General features: G+C 37.8%; 1 protein-coding gene across 3 annotated transcripts in view; it reads left to right on the top strand.

Annotated features, from left to right (window-relative positions):
- Nucleotides 1-7,731, top strand: part of LNX2 (ligand of numb-protein X 2) — a 76,446-nt gene that overhangs the window by 30,956 nt on the left and 37,759 nt on the right.

The raw sequence follows: 7,731 nt of genomic DNA, 5'->3' as shown, positions 1-7,731 counted from the left end.
GTAAGACTCCATCTCACATTTAAAAAAAAAAAAAAAAAAAAAAAGATAGAAATTGCCCCAGCTCAGCTGGCTGGTAAAGAGTGTTGCTGTTGAAGAAAGCCCACGTGTTGGAGGTGCTGGAGAAGTCTTTCTTTTTGGAGTAAAGTTCTTTCCACAGCGGTCTTTTCTCATTAGCAGAGGTTCATCTAGATGTTATTGGAAAGGTTTAGTGTGATATTTAATATATGTCCTTTTTGAAATAATTTTCTGAAATTCTGTTTCCAAATTAAGGTAACACGATTTAGTGTAACTTTGAAAGTATAACTTTAGTATAACTGTCTCAGTGTAGGAATTAGGCAGGTAACCCAGTTTGGTTTTTGCCTTCATCCTTTTGCACTAAAAAAACCTTTTTCATCATGGCTTAGGAGAATTTCAAAATTAGGAGAACAAAAGGTGAAGGGCATTTAAAATTTTAAATTTTCTATTAGCCACAATTTGACCTCCCTTATATAGAGTATTTAAAAGATTAAACTTATCAAAAAAAAAATGAGCAAATACTGAGACTAAAAGGTAAATATACCAGTAAGTGTTTTGTTATATATAAACAGATACAGAATCATGTTTTAGAGCTAAATTCAAACTCCCTCTGTGTGTGTATGTGATTAATTACTGTTTAAGCAAAGCCAATAGATTATAGTTATAGCCAGTAGTTTATAGAATAAAATTTATGTGAAGCTCCCATATGATATGGTAAATATTTCTATGCAGCTAAATATCCAGATACACTTCTTCCAGTAGGAAAAGGCTCTGGGGAAATAACTTTATTCCAGGAAAGACAGACTCCTATAGCAAGGCTCAATCAAGCATTTTTGCATTTTCAGTTTTTGCTTTTCCAAAAAGATTCTTGGTTATTGACCGGTACTTCTTGTGAAAGAAGGGTTTTAGAACTCTTCGATGCTCTGTGTCAGTCATTTACCTCCGTTTCATTCATTGAATCCACAAGGTCAAAACTATTTTCACAATGCCTTTCTCACTCTTTTTTGCACAAATGTCTAGTAGAATTTTCCAGACCTCACATGTGAGTTCATGACAGATTAAAAACAGAAACATATATGAGACTCCAGATTTACAAAAATGTAAAATAATATATTTCTTCTCACTGTGTTTTTTATTTTGAAAAAAGTTGTTTTCCATAAAAATGTTAACCTACTGGGTTTTTTTATTAACATGGATATTTGAATTTTTATTACTAATGTAATAAATACAGACTGATAAAAGCTATTTGGGAACTTCAGTAATTTTTTAATTAAACTTTTTATTTTGAGATAATTGTAGATTCACTTACAGTTGTAAGAAGAAATAATACAGAGAGATCCCATGTACCCTTTATCCAGTTTCCCCCAATAGTAGCATTTTGCAGAACTGTAGTACAGTATCACAACCAGGATATTGGCATTGATACAATTTCCATTGTCACATAGCTCCTTGTGTTGCCCTATTATTTGCCCCAACCCTTCTTGATCTTTGGCAACCACTCATCCATTTCTATAATTTTGTCATTTCAAGAATGTTGTGTACATGGAACAATACAGTATGCAGCTTTTTAGCACTGGCTTTTCTCGCTCATAATTTTCTGGAGATTCACAGAGGTTGTTGTTTGTATTAATAGTTCATTCCTTTTTCTTGCTGAGTAAAATTCTATGGTATAGATGTGCCACAGTTTGTTTACCCATTCATCAGTGGAGGTACATCTGAGTCGTTTTGTAGTTTCTGGCTATTACAAATTAAAATTGCTAGAAACATTTGTTCACAAGTTTTTGTGTGAATGTAAGTTTTCACCTCTCTGGGATAAATGTTTAAAGGTACAGTTGCTGGATTATATGGTAGTTGTGTAGTTTTTTAAGGAAACTGCCAAACTTGTCCAGAGTGGATAAAAGGATTCTGAAGTCAAACAAGTTTGACAGCACTGCTTTATACAAAAGCAGCTATCAAAGCTGATATGTGACATATACAATGAGAGAATTTTCTTGTGTCGATACCAAGTAAGGAAACTTTTTCCCTTACCCCTTTGAAGATTAAAGAGAGTATTACCTTATTCTTTGTGCATTTGTAAATTAATGGGCTGGGTTCATATGTTGATTCCTTTGAAGTGCCACAAATGCACATTATTTCCTCATATATCAATATAGTTATACATATCAGGACTCTTTTGCATTTCAAGATCATGTATGATCCTGAGAACAATCTTTTTTAAATGCCTAGTATGTCCTAAGAATTGGGAATACAAAAGATTAAAAAGACTATTTTTACCCTCAAAGAGGAGGGGAGGCAGATGAGCAAACATGCACTGTAGGAATTGCTGAAGGGAAAATATGTGTAAAGGGCAACAGGAACAGAAGGGAAGGGGGAGCACTCAAGAGCAGCAGGAGGCAGAATTTGAGCTGAAGCTGAGGAATGAGGAAAATGGGCCAGGAGGGCTTGAGAGGGAGGGTATTCTTAGACCCCTGGTACCGATGAGTTAAGGGAACCACATCTGTTTCCTGTCTAACCTTTGGTGGTAACTCTTAGCTCATCATGTTTTTCCCTGGGCTGGATCTCTTAGGTTAGGGCCAGTGAAGACCCTTTAAATCTGAGTCAGGAGTAACATCAAGAGAAATGAACCGAATAATACATAGTTTTGGAGTATGCAAACTGATGGTGGAAAACCATAGTTCTTTCTGCGAGTCTTTGTGGATATTCTTATCCCTTAAACCAGGAAGATCAAGCATGTCAATCTTAACTGGAATTAGGTAGTAAACTCTCTTCCTATTGCACTGGCTATTTTTCAAGATATTATTTTAAATGTGTTGTAATAATCCCACCCAAGCTAACAGCTTCCTTCTCTTTACTATTCCAGCAATACTGTTAAACAGATTATACAGTTAGAAAAGATGCACATTATGCTACACTTTATATTTTAGGAAATGTTTGAGACATTTAACTTGTACTTTAGTATTTCACACTGTTCACAGATATATAATATCTGAACTCAAGCATATATGAACATGGGCATATCCTCCTGTATACATAGATGTAGTTTTGTTACCTAAACTTGCTAAGAGAAAGCATTATTGTCACCCAGTTGGTCGTTCAACATTTATTGAGCTCCTCCCCTGTGGGAGGCTCACTCTTAGAGCTGATAGTTCAGTGAGGGACCCCAGTGTGAGAGTAGTGTAAGGCAGTACAGCCAACTTGCACACAGAGCAGAAAGAGAAAGATCTGCCTGAGCTGGGAGAAGAGGGGTGGAACTGGGACTTAGAGAAGTGAGGTCAGGTTGCCTTTCTCCTTACAAAACTCATACTCTAAAGCTTTCATGGAATATCTTTCCTATTGTGTTTTTTTTAAGCCAGAAGGAACTGGGTTTATCTTCCTTCTTTCTTGCTAAGTAACTATATCCTATATGACTTTGCACAAATAATAAAATCTGTCTGAACATTTGATTCTCTATTTTTAATAATAGATAACACATTGCACCTATGATTTGCCAGATACAGCAGTATATATGTGTATATATATACACGTGTATATATATCTGAACTTATAGATGTTTTATATATGTATTGCCTTATATATATAATTACATATAAGTATATACTTACATAATATATATACTTACATAATATATGTAAGTTTATATACTTATATATAGATACATGTGTTTATATACATACATGTATGTATATACTTACATACACATAAATACATATATGTGTTTACATATATGTGTATGTATATATTTATATATACGTGTGTATATACTTACATATGTGTGTGTATACTTACATATGCATATATACATATGTGCTTACATATACATATATGTGTATATATACTTACAAGTATATACATATATATGCTTATATATACATGTATATACATATATGTGCTTATATATACATATGTGCTTATATATACGTATATACATATATGTGCTTATATACATGTATGCATGTATACTTATATATACACATATATACTTATATATACTTATATACATATGTAGGTCAACATGAAGAATAAGTTGTATATATGACTCTTTGAGATAGACCACTGTTACTAAATGGGAGCATGTTAATTTTCCTCATGAAAAGTGTTTTGATAAAATGAAAATAAAGAACTGAAGAGATTTAGAAAGTAGCTAAAATATAATCGTCTTAAATACTTTCTTAGTCATCATGTGGGAGGCTAGAATTGTATTTTTCTTGAGGAAAAGAAAAATTAGAATAAACACTATCACAAAGAGGAGTAAAAAATAAGTGAATATTCTTGCTAATTGGTAGTTCCTGTTAATTGGGTAGGAAACAAGAATCTGCAGAAATTCCGTATTAAAATACCTAGCTTGAACCCTACTGTCTGGCTGAGATACGTGATGTTTCTCTCCTTAATCTCATGCACTTAGCACTGGCATATTAAAAGGTATGATGCTCAAAGGGAGAAGAGCATGAATTATAAAAATGCGAGAAATATTTGGTTTATTGATGTTGGTATTGATAGGAGTTTACAGGCTGCTAGTATTACTTTTATTTTTATTTTTTAATTTTTATTTTATTTTATTTTTTTGACGGAGTCTCGTTCTGTCGCCCAGGCTGGAGTCCAGTGGTGCAATCTCGGCTCACTGCAAGCTCCGCCTCCCGGGTTCACGCCATTCTCCTGCTCAGCCTCCCAAGTAGCTGGGACTACAGGCGCCTGCCACCATGCCCGGCTGATATTTTTTGTATTTTTAGTAGAGACAGGGTTTCACTGTGTTAGCCAGAATGGTCTCGATCTCTTGACCTCATGATCCACCCGCCTTGGCCTCCCAAAGTGCTGGGATTACAGGCGTGAGCCACCACGCCCGGCCCTTTTCTTTCTTTTTTTTTTTTTTTCCTGAGACCAAGTCTCGCTCTGTTACAAGACTGGAGTGCAGTGGCATGATCTCTGTTCACTACAACCTCCGCCACCTCCTAGGCTCAAGCAATTCTCCTGCGTCAGCCTCCTAAGTAGTTGGGACTACAGCCACCCACCACCACGGCCAGCTGATTTTTGTATTTTTAGTAGCAATGGGGTTTCACCATGTTGGCCAGGCTGGTCCGGAACTCCTGACCTCAAGTGATCTACCCGCCTCAGCCTCCTAAAGTGCTGAGATTACAGGCGTGAGCCACTGTGCCCACCCTTGCTAGTATTATTTTATTAGTTCTTAAAAACACAATTTATCTGAGGCCACCTGTCCCGCCTGAATCGTATGCCACCACCTCCTAATTTATGGCAGTTGTTAAATCTGTTAAAACATTAATGTTGTTTTTCTTTTAAAATTTTTGTTTATTTAGAGACAGGATCTCACTATGTTGCCCAGGCTGGAGTGCAGTGGTGCAATCTTGGCTCACTGCAGCCTCAAAGTCCTGGGCTCAAGCAATCCTCCTCCCTCAGCCTCCCGAGTAACTGAGACTACAGGCATGCGCCACCATGCCTGGCTAATTTTCTTACTTTTTGTAGAGACAGGGTCTCACCATGTTGCCAGGCTGGTCTCAAACTCCTGGGCTCAAGGGATCTTCCCACCTCAGCCTCCTAAGTAGCTGGGACTGCAGGCACATGCCACCATGCCTAACTATTTTTTTTTTTTTTTTTTCTGTAGAGACAGGGTCCTACATATTGCCCAGGCTAGTCTCGAACTCCTGACTCAGGCAGTCCTCCCACCTAAACCTCCCAAAGTGCTAGCATTACAGCTGTGAGCCTCTGCACCTGGCCTACTTTAACGTTGTTTTTCCAATGAATACTTTAAATAAATAAGGAAATACATATATGTGATTGGAGAATTTTGTTATTGAAATAGAAATGCTAGTGGCCTCGACATGGTATCCTACTCTTAAGGTTCTTGTGGCAGGCACGCTAAGTTCTAGAATTCCCCTCCCCTAAGTATGCTTTCTTTGCCACACAGTTTTACCTGCTTCATATTCCCTGAATGTGCTGTGTACCCTCAAGCCCCTGCAACTTAGCTGATGCTTTTTTTCCACCCAAGATGCCCTTGTCCATTTTTTCTCTCTGGCTGATACTTCCTGTCACAACTCAGCAGTCCCATGGTTTTTTTCCCTTTTGAAATTATTTCCGGCCACGAAGCCAGAGTTAGATGCCAATTCTTTTCATGTCTCTCCATATTCACATAACACCCTGTACATAACTTTCTTAGAGTACTTACTAAATTGAATTTTAATAATGGGTTTTAAGTGTCCTCTCCCTACCTCTTCTCTCTCGATGTTCAATGTTTGGTACATTCTAGAGGCTCTTCTTATGTAAATATTTACAGAAGAAGAAATACAGAGCTGCTGCCTTTGGAGTTGAATATTTAATCCCTGATCCTTCAGCAGCAGGAAGATGGAAACCATTAGATGAGGGGAGCATTCCTGGCTAGGCTCGCACTGCCCTGGAGGAGGCTGTTGTAAGAGTTATATTGGAGGGCCGGGTGCGGTGGCTTACACCTGTCATCCCAGCACTTTGGGAGGCCAACTCGGGTGGATCCCCTGAGGTAAGGAGTTTGAGACCTGCCTGGCCAATATGGTGAAACCCCATCTTTACTAATAATACAAAAATTAGCCAGGTGTGGTGGCAGGCACCTGTAATCCCAGCTGCTCAGGAGGCTGAGGCAGGAGAATAGCTTGAACCTGGGAGACAGAGGTCGCAGTGAGCCAAGATGGTGCCACTGCACTCCAGCCTGGGCAACAGATCAAACTTAAAAAAAAAGAGTTATAGTGGAGAGGGCGTGCGCACGCAACACACACACGCACACACACACACACACACACACACCTGCTTGAGTAAGCGAGTCCAGATCGCACACACACACACACACACACCTGCTTGAGTAAGCGAGTCCAGATCGAAGTACAGAATACTATGAGGTGAAATTGAAATGTATAACATATCTTTTTTCTTTAATTGAATTTTGGCAGGTTTTTTTCTTTTAGTGGAATAAAATAGTATTGTACTTTTCAACATTTGCACTGTTATTTATATATGCTATGCAGATGTATCTTTCTATAATCTGTTACATAGGGAGAGAGTATTCAAATCATACATGTTTTGAAATTCATTTTTTCCCATAGTGCTGAGCAAAGGTCATTTATTATTATTATACTCTTAAGTTCTAGGATACATGTGCAGAACGTGCAGGTTTGTTACATAGGTGTGACACATGCCATGGTGGTTTGCTGCACCCATCAACCCGTCATCTACATTAGGTATTACTTCTAATGCTATCCCTCCCCTAGCCCTCCATCCCCTGACAGGCCCCAGTGTGTGATGTTCCCCTCCCTGTGTCCATGTGTTCTCGTTGTTCAGCTCCCACTTACGAGTGAGAAAATGTGGTGTTTGGTTTTCTGTTCCTGTGTTCGTTGATTCTGCGTTATCCTTGAAACTACATTTCAAAGACACAATCTTTGATATTGTACTGTAAATGCATAAACTCAATCAGAAGCAAAGCAGCATGTCTAGGATGACATGCAAATGTATTATATACCTCAAACAGCATTACTATTAGCACTATTAATTGGCTTTAAAACTACCATTGAACAGTGACATATTTGGGGATTTCAGTCAGTAAAATGAATCGATTGTTTCTTATATCACACTATATAATATATGGTGTCTTTACCTTTCATCAAAAGTTGTTTTTTTTTTATCAAGAACTTGACAGTGGGGTCCAGGCACAGTGGCTCACACCAGTAATCCTAGCACTTTGGG

Source organism: Macaca mulatta, chromosome 17 (assembly GCF_049350105.2).
Source record: "Macaca mulatta isolate MMU2019108-1 chromosome 17, T2T-MMU8v2.0, whole genome shotgun sequence".
Classification (NCBI taxonomy): domain Eukaryota; kingdom Metazoa; phylum Chordata; class Mammalia; order Primates; family Cercopithecidae; genus Macaca; species Macaca mulatta.
Note: the sequence above shows the minus strand (reverse complement) of the source record. Positions and strands in the feature narration are given on the sequence as shown.